The 15,116-nt window shown below is 33.1% G+C and overlaps 1 long non-coding RNA gene across 1 annotated transcript; it reads left to right on the forward strand.

Annotated features, from left to right (window-relative positions):
• The first annotated feature begins 2,249 nt into the window (after window positions 1-2,249).
• On the forward strand, window positions 2,250-5,592 carry LOC125658211 (uncharacterized). Its single transcript, XR_008798824.1, has 3 exons — window positions 2,250-2,823; window positions 3,643-3,702; window positions 5,500-5,592. It is a non-coding gene; the product is annotated as an uncharacterized LOC125658211 (long non-coding RNA).
• The last annotated feature ends 9,524 nt before the right edge of the window (window positions 5,593-15,116 follow it).

Here is a 15,116-nt window from a genome sequence, read left to right on the forward strand (position 1 = left end):
AAGTACTTAGTCCAAGTAATAAAATTTCCTCATAGAGTAGAAATGTAATGTTTGAGAAATTTGCCGGGAGATCGCTCTGGGGCCAAAACTACGTCATTTCACTAATTTATGAAATGTGACGTTGCATTCAGAGAGACCAGAAAGTGAATGATTACTGCTGGCATTGCTGATCTCACCTCTGGTATATCCATATACAAAAGAGACAGATGGAAAGAGACTAAGACAACTTTAAATTGTTTTCCAATTGTGTCCAATAACTTGTGTGAAGATATACCATAACGAAAGCTCAGATTTATCTAAATAAAATAACATTTCAATTTTTTTCTTTAGAGTTGTTCATTAGCAAGTGAGATGATATGTTTAATCTAGAACTGTCTGTTAACAAGTGAGATAGCAAATTTAATATTGAGCTGTTCAGTAGCAAGTGTAACGAAAAGTTTAATCTAGAACTGTTCATTAAAAAGTGAGCTAAGAAGTTTAATATTGAGATGTTCATTAGCAAGTGAGATAACAAGTTTGATATTGAGCTGTCCATGAACAAACGAGAACACAATTTAATTTAGACCTAGTCAAAAGCAAGTAAGATGAGAAATTTAATCTAGAGCTGTTTACAAGCAAACGAGACAAGTTCAATTTCAACCTGTTCACTTCCAAGTGAGATGACAATCTTTTAAAAACTTCTACTGATGTTCCTAAGCAAGATAGACAACTTACTAGTAATTGAGACGAGTTTAATTTAAAACTGTTCCCTAGTAAGTGAGGAGATAAAGTTTAATCAAGAGCTGTTCACCAGCAAGTTTATATAACTGTACAATAGCAAGCGAGACAACCATTTATAAAAAAACAAACATTTGTTACTTACTAGGAAGGTAGACAAGTTTAGTCTGATTTGTTAAAATCACTATAATCATATCAACAGTTATTTTTCTTTAATTTAGAAGGAAAATGATATTTATTTAATTATCAAAAAGTGTTCGTAAGAAATATAAATGAATTGATGTTAAAAGACGAATTTCCCAAATAGAAAATATCATTATCAAGAATAAGAGACGGAAGAAAATATCATTATGAATTTATGATTAATTTATTCAAAACTGTTTGTTTCCTTGGGTTTTTGAATTGACGTTGTACCCACCGTACATGTCTTCCAACCATTATACGGCTGTATTCAGAATCTATAGTAATATATAATAATTATGCGTTAATACTGTTAAATGTATGGCATAGGACTGATAACAATTGTTTATTCTTTTTTGCACAAACATTTAGCCTGATATTACCAAATAAAGATAAGTTCTCATTTAAAAGGACTGATTCACTATTCCTCCACCCTCAAATTTTGATTCTCTTTAAATGATCAAAATCTACATTCTAATATGTTTATAAGGTTTCACAAAAAAATTAAAGTTATTCATCATGACAGAAGCTCATTATAGAACGTTTATTATTTGTTTTGAAAACAAAGATTGAAGTGTGTTATTGTTTACGAAGTTTTCAAAACAAATAGATATTGATCAAAGATTACTATATATATTACATATCAAGTATACTTTCGGTAAAATGTGTCATTTAAAAAAAAGTTAAATTTGTGATTGTACAAAATGAAGATGCTTTAGATTATTAAATTAACGTTTCCTCGTTTTTTTTTTTTTTTTTTTTTTTTACATAAAAAGACTCGAGTCTTTGTTTATATAACACATAATCAAACTAAAATACTGCTCTTATCCTTGCATTCATACGGTCCAAATTTTGTTTGTCAACATTAAATTAGTTATATTTCTAATTCTTAACATCAAAAATGAAAAAAAAAAATTCTTTCGAAAATAGTGAACCAGTCCCTTTAAAAGTAAGTATTCATTTAAGAGGCCGTCCACGGAGATATCAAGCAGTAGCTATAATACGGCTGGCACATGCAATTCCCCAAAATTTTATTTATACCCAATAAAAGTCAAGGTCATACGCCAATTTTATCGTATGTAAAGTGAATTTCACAAAAAATATTGTTAGATGCCAAAACTTGGCCTATTTCATAAATTCGAGGACACTATATAAACTATAGAAAAGATAATTTTGTAAAGTTATATAATACCCAATAAAATAAAATTTGTCCAGAAAGTATAAACAATATTTGAAGGAAATTCCTTAATAATTAAGATGAAACAATAAAATTGCTGGGAAACAACGCTGTTGTTGAGCATTTACTGACAGAAGTAGCCAAAATGCCAGTAATTTGAGTTACCTCCCTTGGCGTAAAAAATGTAAAATGATCTGAAACTTGCATAAATTGTAATTTTCGAAGAAAACAGTGTTTATTTAGAACATTTTTCACTTATCTCGATTTTTTTATCAAGTGTAAACGTGGAATTAATTTTTTTTTAATTTGATGGTGAAAAATAAATATTCAGCCCGGACCTTATCAAAGTTTCGTGGGTAAACAGATATGGCTGACAAGTGATAGAAACGTGAAGTTTTTCTAGGAGTGGTCCTTATTTTAGGGACTTGTCAATACTTAATAATAGTTCAAAAGACATAAGTGGATATTCAAGATATTTTAAAGTTGGAACTGCGTGTAATATTCAACCGAGATTGACCTCCTGCTGTACAGATCGGGGTACTTTGAATTCGACGTAAAAGTTTAACTGTTTAAACTATCGTGCATGGTGCAGATGCTTAGTAGTATGCCGAGGTCATTGCGATTCTTTTGGGATTTACTGGAGGCAACCACCACCAAATGTTGTTATCTACTACACAAAGGAAAGTGTAAAGCAGACAGAGCAGTAAACTTCAATGTTTCAAGGGAAATATTTGTTCCCGTTGGAAGTGGTAAGTATAAATGTCGAATTTTCTCTGTTATTTTTCTTTGAAAACTGTTTTTGATTGCTAGACAATTTTGATGCAAGTTCTCATGATGTGTCAATGCAAACAATTCATTTGATGAAATGATTCTTTTTAAAATAATAATGATTAAAATGATAAATCCCCACAGTAAAAAAACCCATTAAATCAATCTGGGGGGTGGTGGGTGGTGTTAATGTAGGGATTTTTAAAATCTGTACTACAACACAATGTTTATCCACAAATCATTGAGTTAAGAAACAATAGAATCACACAAAAACAAGATGAAAGTGGTGAAAAGTTTTTATTGTCCTGCAAGCTATGTACATATCAGCATGCATGCATAAAAAATAATATATATTAAAATTATATCAGATTATTTTTGACTGATTTTTTTTTTACTAGCTACTTTTCACATGTGTTTGTTTTTTGGATTCCTAGATTTAATAACTATTAAAGGATGAATGAATCAGTGTGAGAGGGTAGTATATGTACATGTATGTATGTGACAAAAAGCGAATAATAAATATAAAAAAATAATGATATATATTTATTCATGTAATTATGCAACTATAAGAACCATTATGTGTGTGGGGGTGGGGGTGTTGTGTGTGTTACAGGTTGATGTATATCATTAATTTCTCTAAATTTAAGCTGAATGGACTATAAAATTCAGATGGTTTAACATGACACAAAATCTGATGATTTATTTGCATGCACACAGGTACTAAAGTGTATTAGTGTGACATACATGTATATACCAATTACCAAAGCTCGATAATGAATACAACACCCATTTCAGTACAGATTTGGAAAATAATTATAGTCAAATCACCCCTACTGCAAGCCAATTATCAGACTGTATCAGTGAGTATATTTATTTATTTGAATCAAAAGATTTTAAATTCAGAACATGGTACATCTGACCTTGTCATATTTCATAAATTATGTAAGTTTAGAACTATTACAGATATGAGCTTAATTCCACATTTGACATGTATATTTCTTGAGACAAATCCTGACCAAAGGCATCCAATGTTATGATGTCACAATCCTTTTGATTTAACTCACTTGACAGACATACATGTAGAATATAAAAACTTTAACTTTGACAATAACATAAGAATGGTTAGAGATGGGGGTTGGATATTTCAGAAATGTGTGTTCCTTCATGCCATATGATAGTAACATTTTTACCTTACGACCTTGACCCTTCATATTGAAGTTTTATGTGATGTCACCATGCCACACACAACACATACATGCATTTTTAATTCATGACTGTTATAAAAGATTTTAACCCACTTGCCAAGTTTTAAACTCTCTTCAGACAATTCTTGTTTAGATAATTTCAAATACTAGCTCGTATATATATATATATATATATATATATATATATATATATATATATATATATAAGTCAGAGGTGATGTTTTGAAATCAGAATGTGATTTAATTTTTGAATCAATGAATATATAGTTTTTGTTTTTGTTTTTTTGCTCACCTGAGCTGAAGGCTAAAGAGGCTAAAGAATTAGGGTATGGAGGAGATCAAAGTATGATGTGGGAATATACAGGAAATTAAAACAAATTCTTTTCAAGGTTAGCAGGGCCACACTAAATCCTTTCAAACTGCAAATGTTCCTAATTTGTGTTGATTCATTTTTCATTTCTATGCACCCATGACTAAAGTCGGGGGGGGGGGGCAATATCTGTCTGGAACTTGCTCATGTTAGTAATAAGGCTCTCATATTTTTATTCCTTATTATTTTGGCACACTGATTTTGACTGCGGATAACTCCGTTTACCTGATCAGGATATGGGGCTCACGGCGGGTGTGACCGGTCAACAGGGGATGCTTACTCCTCCTAGGCACCTGATCCCACCTCTGGTGTGTCCAGGGGTCCGTGTTTGCCCAACTATCTATTTTGTATTGCTTGTAGGAGTTATGAGATTGATCACTGTTCGTTATCTTCACCTTGCATAATAAGACATTTCTTTTGATATCATTTTTTTTTTACTTTTGTGCTTGGCCTACTTTTAACAAAATATAACCTACAGTAGGCAATTCTCCTGAACTATATATAAGGTAGTCTAGCCTTTTATGTTTAGTATTTAGATATCTTATGGCTAGAACTTTCATTTGATACCACGCTGTTTGATATTGTGACCTTGGTTTTGAAGTTTAACCCAGATTTTATTATATTGATATTTTACATAAAGATATACAAAATATGTATATTCTTTATTACCAGACTTTTAATTTAGTACCTGACCTTAGTCTTTAAAATAGCATGATTTTCAAAAACTTTAAATTGGGATATAGTTTCTCAGCCACTTTGGATTGGGCTTTGATATATATTTCACATATTATAGATTACTAATGAAAAGAGCTTTACTTTTGAACTTCTGACTTTGACCATGTTGACCTACTTTTGAAAAACATTCATTATTACCAGATCTGTTATGTCTTGAGGGATAAGGTATTGGGTTAGTTTGTTTCACATGAAATGCCTAATGACCAGAATTTATTTTATATCATGACCTTTGACCTTGTGACTATATCAAACAAATGATCTTGACTTTCTTAGTGCATTGCTTACAGTGCTATTTAAACATGTTCATCATTTTATTTCCATTAATTTACACAACTGTTGTTATTTAGATCTCAGCTGAGTCCAAGATAGGAAGAGGCTTTGGAGAGAACACAGAATTACTACAGACAAAAGACTTGTGAAGTTATAAGGGGAACTGCAGAACTCATAGCTCCACTTCAATTTAAATATGTTGACAGTTTTTTCACAGAAACACTTTGCAGCTGACAAAGATAATTAAATGATGACCACTACTTTAACTCTATGGTTGCAGCATATTTCAATTTTTGAAGTGACAAATTTTATTCCTGTTTGTGAACCAATATTCAAAAGAAACACTGCTATGGCATTATACATAAATTAGAAGAGAGTGGTGGGGTGGCAAAATAAGATTCCATACTGTGAAATATATCAATTGTTAATATACATGTATGAATATAAATTCAGTGCCAATTTTCATAATTTCTAGGGGAAAAGTTTGTTTGTAACAAATGTCAGAAATATGCACTAGCTCTTACTTTGCAAACCATGCTACTAAGTACCAGGCATTAAGACATGATTTGTTTATTGTCATTTGTTAAACAGAGACAGAGACAGTGATTTGAAAGGGGGGGGGTCCAGAAAAATGATCTAAAATCTGCATTAGGTCATATCCGATGAATTGATAAAGTAAATATGTTTATTATTGATTGTTACTTACATGTAACCTTTTATGCATCAGTTGAAGATACTTTATGAACATTTTCTGTCACTGGGTAAAATTCCAAACATTTTGTGTATCTGGAAGTGGTCAATATATATTTCAGCATCAGAGTAAACATGCATTAAAGCAAGTCTGCCAATCTGATGTAGGCAGAAAATGGAATATGGCATGTTATTTCATGAATGCAAAGGGAAATGCTTTACAAGAGAGTCAAAAAATTTCTGGTTAATGCTAAATAACTATCTAGATGTCCCAGAGAAAAGGAGAGGGTGTTTTCTACCCCTCCCCCCCAACCCCCTCGGGATCTGCCAATGTCAAGTTTGTAATGTGAGTGAATGAATTTAGATTCTTCATGATAGGCAATTTATTAAAATTTGATTTACTGATAATTTTAACTTCATATATGTGTGTTAATTAATTGACTATTATCTCAAATCCTGTGTCAGAAATGACCTCTAAAAATCAATATTGTAAAATTTTATACAATGAATTACATAGGCATTTTTTTTTTGCCTTTATTATATAGAATGTATACAAAGACATGAAATTTATTTCTGAATGTTCATATGTTCTAGTAATTTTTCATGAATTTTAATCATTTAATCATTGATTTGTTATATCTACTTCATATTTATTTCTATTTATGTAGTTCAACAATCATCATTTAAGTAGTTGACCTTTTTGCACTTATTGAAAATTTTGAGATTTCAGTTCAACTTTTCACCATCAAACCTTGCTTTTCCCACTGAATTTATTTTTGTAACTTGAAATACACATCTTCAAGTTTCTGGTTATACATAATCTATTTCTTTTGAGACATTGTATTGGGTTTTGTGAGATCTTATATTTTGATCATTATTTTGTAAAATATATTGGTGTGGAATATGTGCAATTTTAACAATTAATAAATTCATTCATTGGATGAATATACACACAAAAACCCTCTTAGTTATTGCATATAGTGTATATCTAACATATAAAATATTGCTTTTCTCTATTTTTTAGTTATATGACATTTTAGAGCTGTTCAAACATAGCACTTTTTTCCAATATTTCGTGACCTTTTTGCACCGAAAATTATCTCAAAGTTGTTTTTCCACGTTGAACCCAAACTAAACATGATAGAAACTTTTTATTTGGCAAATTTCATATTGGGGTCAGTAGTAACCTGTGCACAAAGTTTCATGAAAATCTGAGAGATAGCATGTGCCGAGCTCTGCCTGATATCATAATGGACACCCTCTTAAAAGCAAGTAATAAATATTACATGTACTTGCATCTAGAGCTGTTCACAAGCAAGCGAGATTACAAGTTAATCTGAGCTGCTCACTAATAAGCAGTATATAAAATTTAATCTGAGATGTTCACTAGTGAGCGGGATAAGAAGTTTAATCTGAGCTGTTTACTAGTAAGCAGGATAAGAAGTTTAATCGGATATGTTCACTAGTAAGCAGGATAAGAAGTTTAATCTGAGCTGTTCACTAGTAAGTGGGATAAGAAGTATTATCTGAGCTGTTCACTAGTAAGTGGGATAAGAAGTTTAATCTGAGCTGTTCACTAGTAAGCAGGATAAGAAGCATAATCTGAGCTGTTCACTAGTAAGCAGGATAAGAAGTATGATCTTTTCACCAGTAAGCAGGATAAGAAATTCAATCTGAGCTGTTCACTAGTAAGCAGGATAAGAAGTTTAATCTGAGCTGTTCACTAGTAAGCAGGATAAGATGTTTTATCTGAGCTAATCACTAGTAAGCGGGATAAGAAGTTTAATCTGAGCTGCTCACTAGTAAGTATGATAAGAAGTATAATCGGATATGTTCACTAGTAAGCGGGATAAGAAGTTTAATATGAGCTATTCACTAGTAAGCCGGATAAGATGTTTTACCTGAGCTGCTCACTAGTAAGCAGGGTAATAAGTTTAAATTGAGCTACTCACTAGCTAGTAGGACGAGAAGTTCTACCTAGAACTGTTCATTAACAAGTGAATAAAGTTTAGTCTAGAGCTGTCGACAAACAAGCATGACAATAACTTTAAGATAGAGATTTTCACTCATAAATGAAACGACAACTTCAGATCTATCCAGGGGTCCGTGTTAGCCTAAGTCTCTATTTTATATTGCTTATAGGAGTCATGAGATTAATCACTGAAAATCATTAAAAGAATCAGAAATTAGGAGCATTTCAACAGCAGACCGATTCGCGTATATAAGCGTGTCTAGGAGGAGTAAGCACCCCCTGTCCAAATCAGTCTGTAAAGAACGGCTTAACAATTGGTATGAAACACTTTTTATCAACTTTAATTTTAGTGTTAACCCATTTAGGAATAACAAGGATTGAATTATGGGCATGTACCGTATCCATACGTTTGGGAATCACTCCAGTACATTCCTCCAAAAAGTAATTGTTGCAAAACTCTATGCACTTCTTCAAAAATGGAATAGAAAAAAATTAACCTCTATAGGTAGGGTCAGTTGCAAAAACATTGATTTTACCAAAACTTAATAATCTTTTTATTTCTCTACCAAACCCCAAGCACAGTGATATATCTATCTTGACAAGAGAATTGTTTTAATGTATTTTGGGATCAAAGCGTGACAAGAAAAAAATATCTAGCTGTGGCCTTCAATTTGACATTTAGATATATCGACGATGTTTTATCTGTTAACAATAATACTTTTCATTCATATGTCGATTGGCGCTTTTTCTGAAATGTGTGGAAAAATTCGAAAGTACCCCAAATACGGAACAAGTGTTACAGTATAAAAGAGAAAATTTCGAATTTGAAAATGTTCAAATTTTTACACCACACTAACAGAGAGAGAGAGAGAGAGAGAGAGAGAGAGAGAGAGAGAGAGAGAGAGAGAGAGAGAGAGAGAGAGAGAGAGAATCCTTGATTATTTTTAACGATGTTCTAAAACGTAGGAAAATATATCATAATGGAAGTTTGATGAAAAGGCGGAGAGAGCGAACAGTAATCAATCTCATAACTCCTATAAGAAATACAATAATTAAGAACAATCATGGCCACCTGGACACACCAAAGTTGGAATCAGGTGCCTAGGAGGAGTATACATCCCCTGTCGACCGGTGGCACTCACCATGAGCATTATACATCTGGTATATCCAGTGGTCCGTGTTTGCCCAACTCTATTTTTTGTTATATTTACCTTTCATGTCTTGGTCAGGTCAACGGAGTAATCCGTAGTAAAATAATTTAAAATTAACTTTAGAACTGTTCACTAGCAAGCAAAACCACAAGTTTAATCTAGGGCAAGCGAAACAACAACTTTAATACTGAAGTTTCCAGTGGTAAATGAGACGACGACTTTAAACAGTAGAATCATTCACTAGTTATCGAGACAAAAGTTTAATCTAGAGCTGTTTACTAATAAGGGAAACCAATTTGAATGATAACTGTTTACTTGCAAGCTCGGTATTCTAACGGAATGATTCTTTGTCATCCTAAATATGTTAGATGGATATTCATAGATTGATAGGTTGTATATTGTTTAATGTCCCACTCGAGATTGTTTTACTGATATAGGGACCATTGTAGGCGTATTAAGACTTTGAGCAGGGAATGATCTCTATCGAGCCGCACCTCCTGTGACACGGAGTCTCAGTTACTGCGGTCTCATCCAAAGGACCGCCCCCCATTTTGTCGCCTCTTACATGTACAACACGCAAGAGGTACTGAGGAACTATTCTAACCGGAATTCCCAGGGGATCTCTACTGGGTACAGTGCGAATCTCTAGTTACTACCAGCTAAAACGTACAACAGATGGCGGTTCAAATACACTTTCGGAGATGTCAATTACTGAGTAGATATTTGTAGTGTTTATGAGATGTCATAATGAGTATTTGAATGATTTGAAGAATCATTTCATCAGTTTTATGTATTTTATGTAATTTGACCTAAAAAGTGTAATATCACAAAGTCCAATTTTTGTGACTGTACAAATTATTAACGAACAAATTTGTTTCCTGTTATGCTCTAAATAAGCAATGTAAATGATAAATATGAAGTATGAAAATTAAAAAAATATATTGATTAAGACAAGCGTGTTGTGAAAATATATCTGCAAATTTATTTCATGTTATTTGCGCGATGATTACAAAAAACCCGGCATGCTTGGAATTGGTTTTTACGTCCCTTTGAAGTTTTTCCACTCGTATTGAGGTGTCACCAGCTGCAAATGAAGTGCCTTAATTTTAGACGTATGTGTGGTGCTCGGGGCGCTAAGAGTGGGTGGTTTTCTTGTGTCAACGCCTACCAGAACACGGCACCTCGGTTTGCAAGGTCTCTTCAGAAAGAACCATGACTCCGACTTCTAAAGACTGTAACGGGAACCAGTCTGTTTCCGGCCGCAAAGTGTACTCAGTCTGCCCAAAGCATAAAAACTATCAAAGTACCCTTAAACTCTGTACTGAAGGGCGTAATACTAAGGAACAGACTAAATCCACTGACAATGTCAATTTACAATGACTGGTCCTATTTTTGTTCAACCCAGGTTCAGATATAAGATTCCTAGATTATGAGCAACACCCTGGAATAAGAAGAGAGTTTGAAAGTTTTAACAGATCATTTATTATAGTATAATACTGAATAATTTGATTGACAACAAATAACATATAAGTTTTCAAAATAATCTCCAAAAATGTAAACAAGATAGAAAGGTCAATGAGTTAGAAAACGAAGATGAATTGACCACTGAGTAATTAATAACCAAAATGAATTTAAATAACAAAAATTAATAAGGGGAAAATGAAAATATTATGGCCTAAAAATATTAAAGGAAAAGGGAATAGGCTTCCATACAACACCTAACAAACCCTAAAGCACATGGTGGCTCGCTATACCAGCAAAACTGTATGTAAATTCCTAAGTATCAAAGAGGCACTAAGCTCAGTAATATTTCTACATAAAAAAATAACTACAATGCTATATAAAGTAAAGTTGTAAAGGTATATCTAATTCAACCTTGAACCAGTCTGACTCTATCCAGGGACTAAATTACATCTTAAAGAATTTAGACCATTTCCTAAACAGATAAAAAATAAGATTGCACGAGCAGTCGGGGATTTAACCTAAGAGAAGAAGAGAAGAATAGAGAGAGCACGAACCTGCGGGTTTTTTAGCCCCTAGCAAAGTGACTTGAAACTGCCACTGTCACTGTTTATATACTAACTCTAACCAATGAAAATGACTCTAACTAAGAGACTTTGAAAACTGCAGGGTGAAAATCTAAAACGATTTCTGGCGAGTTTAAGGCACTAGCTTTAAACCAATGAAAAGTTAGAAAACAAATTAACTTTGGAATGATTGACAAGATGGAGGCAAATTCAACAGTATAAACAGTACATGTGAGAAAAATTGTAAAGTGAACAATTTACATCAGATTCAGACTTTACACAAAAATGATGATCTACAGGATGTATAATAGCATAAACATAGGTAATGAATTAACAATTTAAATGTTAATTAAACCAAAACTGTCACAAGACACTTAGTTTTGTTGTGGAATAAAAGGTTCGTGATGTAGATTATTGGGAACTATACAGATGAATATCTAAATATTTAGTATATACACGAACTCATAACCCAGAAATCCACTGATTTAGGTGTGATTTGCTGTATGCATACTAAAACAATGTTTTATGGGATAACCCTGTATAAATTATATCATTTTAAAAAGTGAAATCCTGTTAGTGCTAATTCAAAACTCTATGTTATAAAGTTTGTAAAACAAAGTGAAATATTTAATATTTATCTATTGATGCTATCGACCTCTGCGGAAGGAACCAAGATTTATGTCAGTGTTTTTCTGTATAAGGTTTTTCTGTAATCCGGTATTTCTATGTTTGAGGTTCTCCTAAATGAAAGGTGAAGATAACGAACAGTGAACAATCTCATAACTCATATAAGCAATACAAAATAGAGAGTTGGACAAAGACAGACTCCTGGACACATCATAGGTGGGATCAGGTGCGTACGAGGAGGAAGCACCCCCTGTCGATCGGTGACACCCGCCGTGAGCCCGATATCCTGAACACGTAAACGGAGTTATCCGTAGTCAAAATCAGTGTGCCAAAAACGGCCTAACAATCGGTATGAAGCACGTCAGACAGCACTTGACTCAACGATAGGTTGTTTTGACGAACTACATCGTTATAACGACCATCTAATTTGAATCTCCTATTTGTCTCTTTGTATGATGTTCTTCATGCACCAATGCAATTTTACACTAAACTGAATCATTGAATTGAATATCTTGAGCTTTCGGTTTAAAGCTATTTAGTTTTTTTGACAATTCGTCCAAAAGCATTGCATCTATCTTCCCCTTTACTGATGAAATTCCATCTTTCTTCATCACACTGATTTTAAAATTTTCTGGTTCCGGGACACTGTGGGTTTCAAGTATATCTTCTCTTTGTGAAGTTTTGTTTAAAGTGCTGCTACACTCCTTTTCTGACAATAAACATCCATTCTCTTTGTTTCTCAATGAACACCCCCATTCTGTATTCTTGCAACAACTGCTAAAAGTATGTGCAGAGTAATATTCCTCATCAGTCTCTTGACTGTTGTTGATTGTCAGACTTATTATGTTGTAATCGTCCACATCTATCTTGAGATGATTGTACACACTGTCTAGAGTCGACAGCTTAGCATGGCTATTATCTTTTGAATTTATTGAATTATGAGCAAAATTGTTTTGCTGCCAACACATCTGAGGATCTAACAGTTCAAATTTCCCGCCTTCAAATGTTAATGCTGGACCACCACCATCAGTTGCATTACTGGAAGATGGACTGAGTTGAGAAAATCCACCCAATGGTGTCGTTCTGGCTAGTACACCACCTGAATGTATAGTTTAATGAGTTTTCTAGAAAAACAGAAACTTCATTCTATCGTATATATCTTCTTTAAAAATCTTTGATACGGAATATAAGTGATCCTCACCTTTATGAATCGATGAGTCTGGACTTATTAAGATTCTATTTCTGCTGTAATATAAGGAAAGAATATTGTTAATATGAATGATAACCGACAATTCGAAAGAAAAAGGAAGCATCTTTAAAAGAATTTAATGATGGGCGTTTTAAACAAAATAGAAATATTAGTGAATTATTCAGAAAACATGATTAGCATCACAAGAGTCTTCATGATATTTTACATGCTCTCAGAAAGTATAGAAATCATTGATATTTCCGCAAACAAAAAATAAACTTCTTTTCAGAAACCGCAAAATCAACGTATTTTATCAAATAATTCAGAAGATTCGCCCAGCGCTCATCCAATACCACATGAAGTATTTATCTTTTACCTCTGTTTGCGGTAGATGACGATTATTATTATTATGAAAGTTAAACTTCCTGCCAGTGATGAAGCATTAATCACAACTCTATTATAGGAATTTTCTTGTTTTGTTGTTTCTGTAATCCGATTGATATCCTTAGCATATGAAATACATGAGTTTTAAATCTGATAAAAATTCTCTGACATAGGTACTTATATTAAATCTAGGTAGTTTATATGATGAAATAGAATCTGTCAAATATGAAGAGGGCTGACAGCGTGTGTGTCTAATTAACATGGGATGAATATTTTTTCTAGGGATATTATCTAATCTTGGTTTAAGATAAAAGTGGATTTGTAAAGCTTATTGGTTAGAATTATGAAATTCTCAATGTGAAACTCAAACGTGTGGAAATCGAGAGAAATGACACTGAAAACTACTATGACATATTTTTCTGACCAGTCTGAGTTGAATTCGGCTGACACCCAGAGACCTTGTCACATGAGGAACAATCACAGACTTTTATACAAAAACGTCCATAGAAACCGTCAGGACAGCCATCCTTACAATCTATGCCAAACGTGCCTGGCCAACATTCTGTTAGAAGACATTACTTATGTAATACATCTATTACCATAATAAAACGAATTCAGTAAGTTCAGAATTCTCAGATGATATTTTGATATTTACCTTCACATGAATCTCCACGTCTTTTGTAATTTCGACAACATTGTAGAGGTTCGTCTTTACTGTTTGGAGGAAAAGTTTTCATAAAGCAATGAATGGAGAATTTAAAAACAGAATACATGCAAGGTGAAGATAACGAACAGTGATCAATCTCATAACTCCTACAAGCAATACAAAATAGATAGCTGGGCAAACACGGACCCCTGGACACACCAGAGGTGGGATCCGGTGCCTAGGAGGAGTAAGCATCCCCTGTTGACCGGTCACACCCGCCGTGAGCCCCATATTCTGATCAGGTAAACGGAGTTATCCGCAGTCAAAATCAGTGTGCCAAGAACGGCTTAACAATCGGTATGAAACACGTCAGACTATGTATATAAAAATCCTAAAGGTACATGTAAAAACATACTATAAAATGTTAACATACTTTGAGCAGACTCCAGTAATCTGTGTCTGAGCATCTGATATCACAAATAAACCATTCAACAGCCACACCAAATTGTACGTACAACGCATTATTATGCACTATATAAAAATTACATTACCAATACTAGTATCATAAGTTCTCCTGAAAAGTGAAATATTTCCGAACGTTAATTTATTATTTATTTATTTTCACAAACAGGACATGTGATTCAGACTGGTTCAGCTTCCTTCTCATTTGAAGTGACACGTAAAATGTTGATGAATATTCATTGTGTATTACTTGAAGTGACACGTAAAATGTTTGATGACTATTCATTGTGTATCATTTGAAGTTACACGTAAAATGTTTCATGACTATTCATTGTGTATCATTTGAAGTGACACGTAAAATGTTTGATGAATATTCATTGCGTATATTTCATCATCAAATACCTTGAAATATACCTAAGAATTATCACACGAAACTGTGCTATAATTCATAAACTTTATACCTTTTCAACACATAGACTTCCACGGTTGGTATGACCAGTCAACAGGGGATGTATACTCCTCCCAGACACCAGATACCACCACTAG

This window comes from Ostrea edulis, chromosome 9, assembly GCF_947568905.1.
Source record: "Ostrea edulis chromosome 9, xbOstEdul1.1, whole genome shotgun sequence".
Lineage (NCBI taxonomy): Eukaryota > Metazoa > Mollusca > Bivalvia > Ostreida > Ostreidae > Ostrea > Ostrea edulis.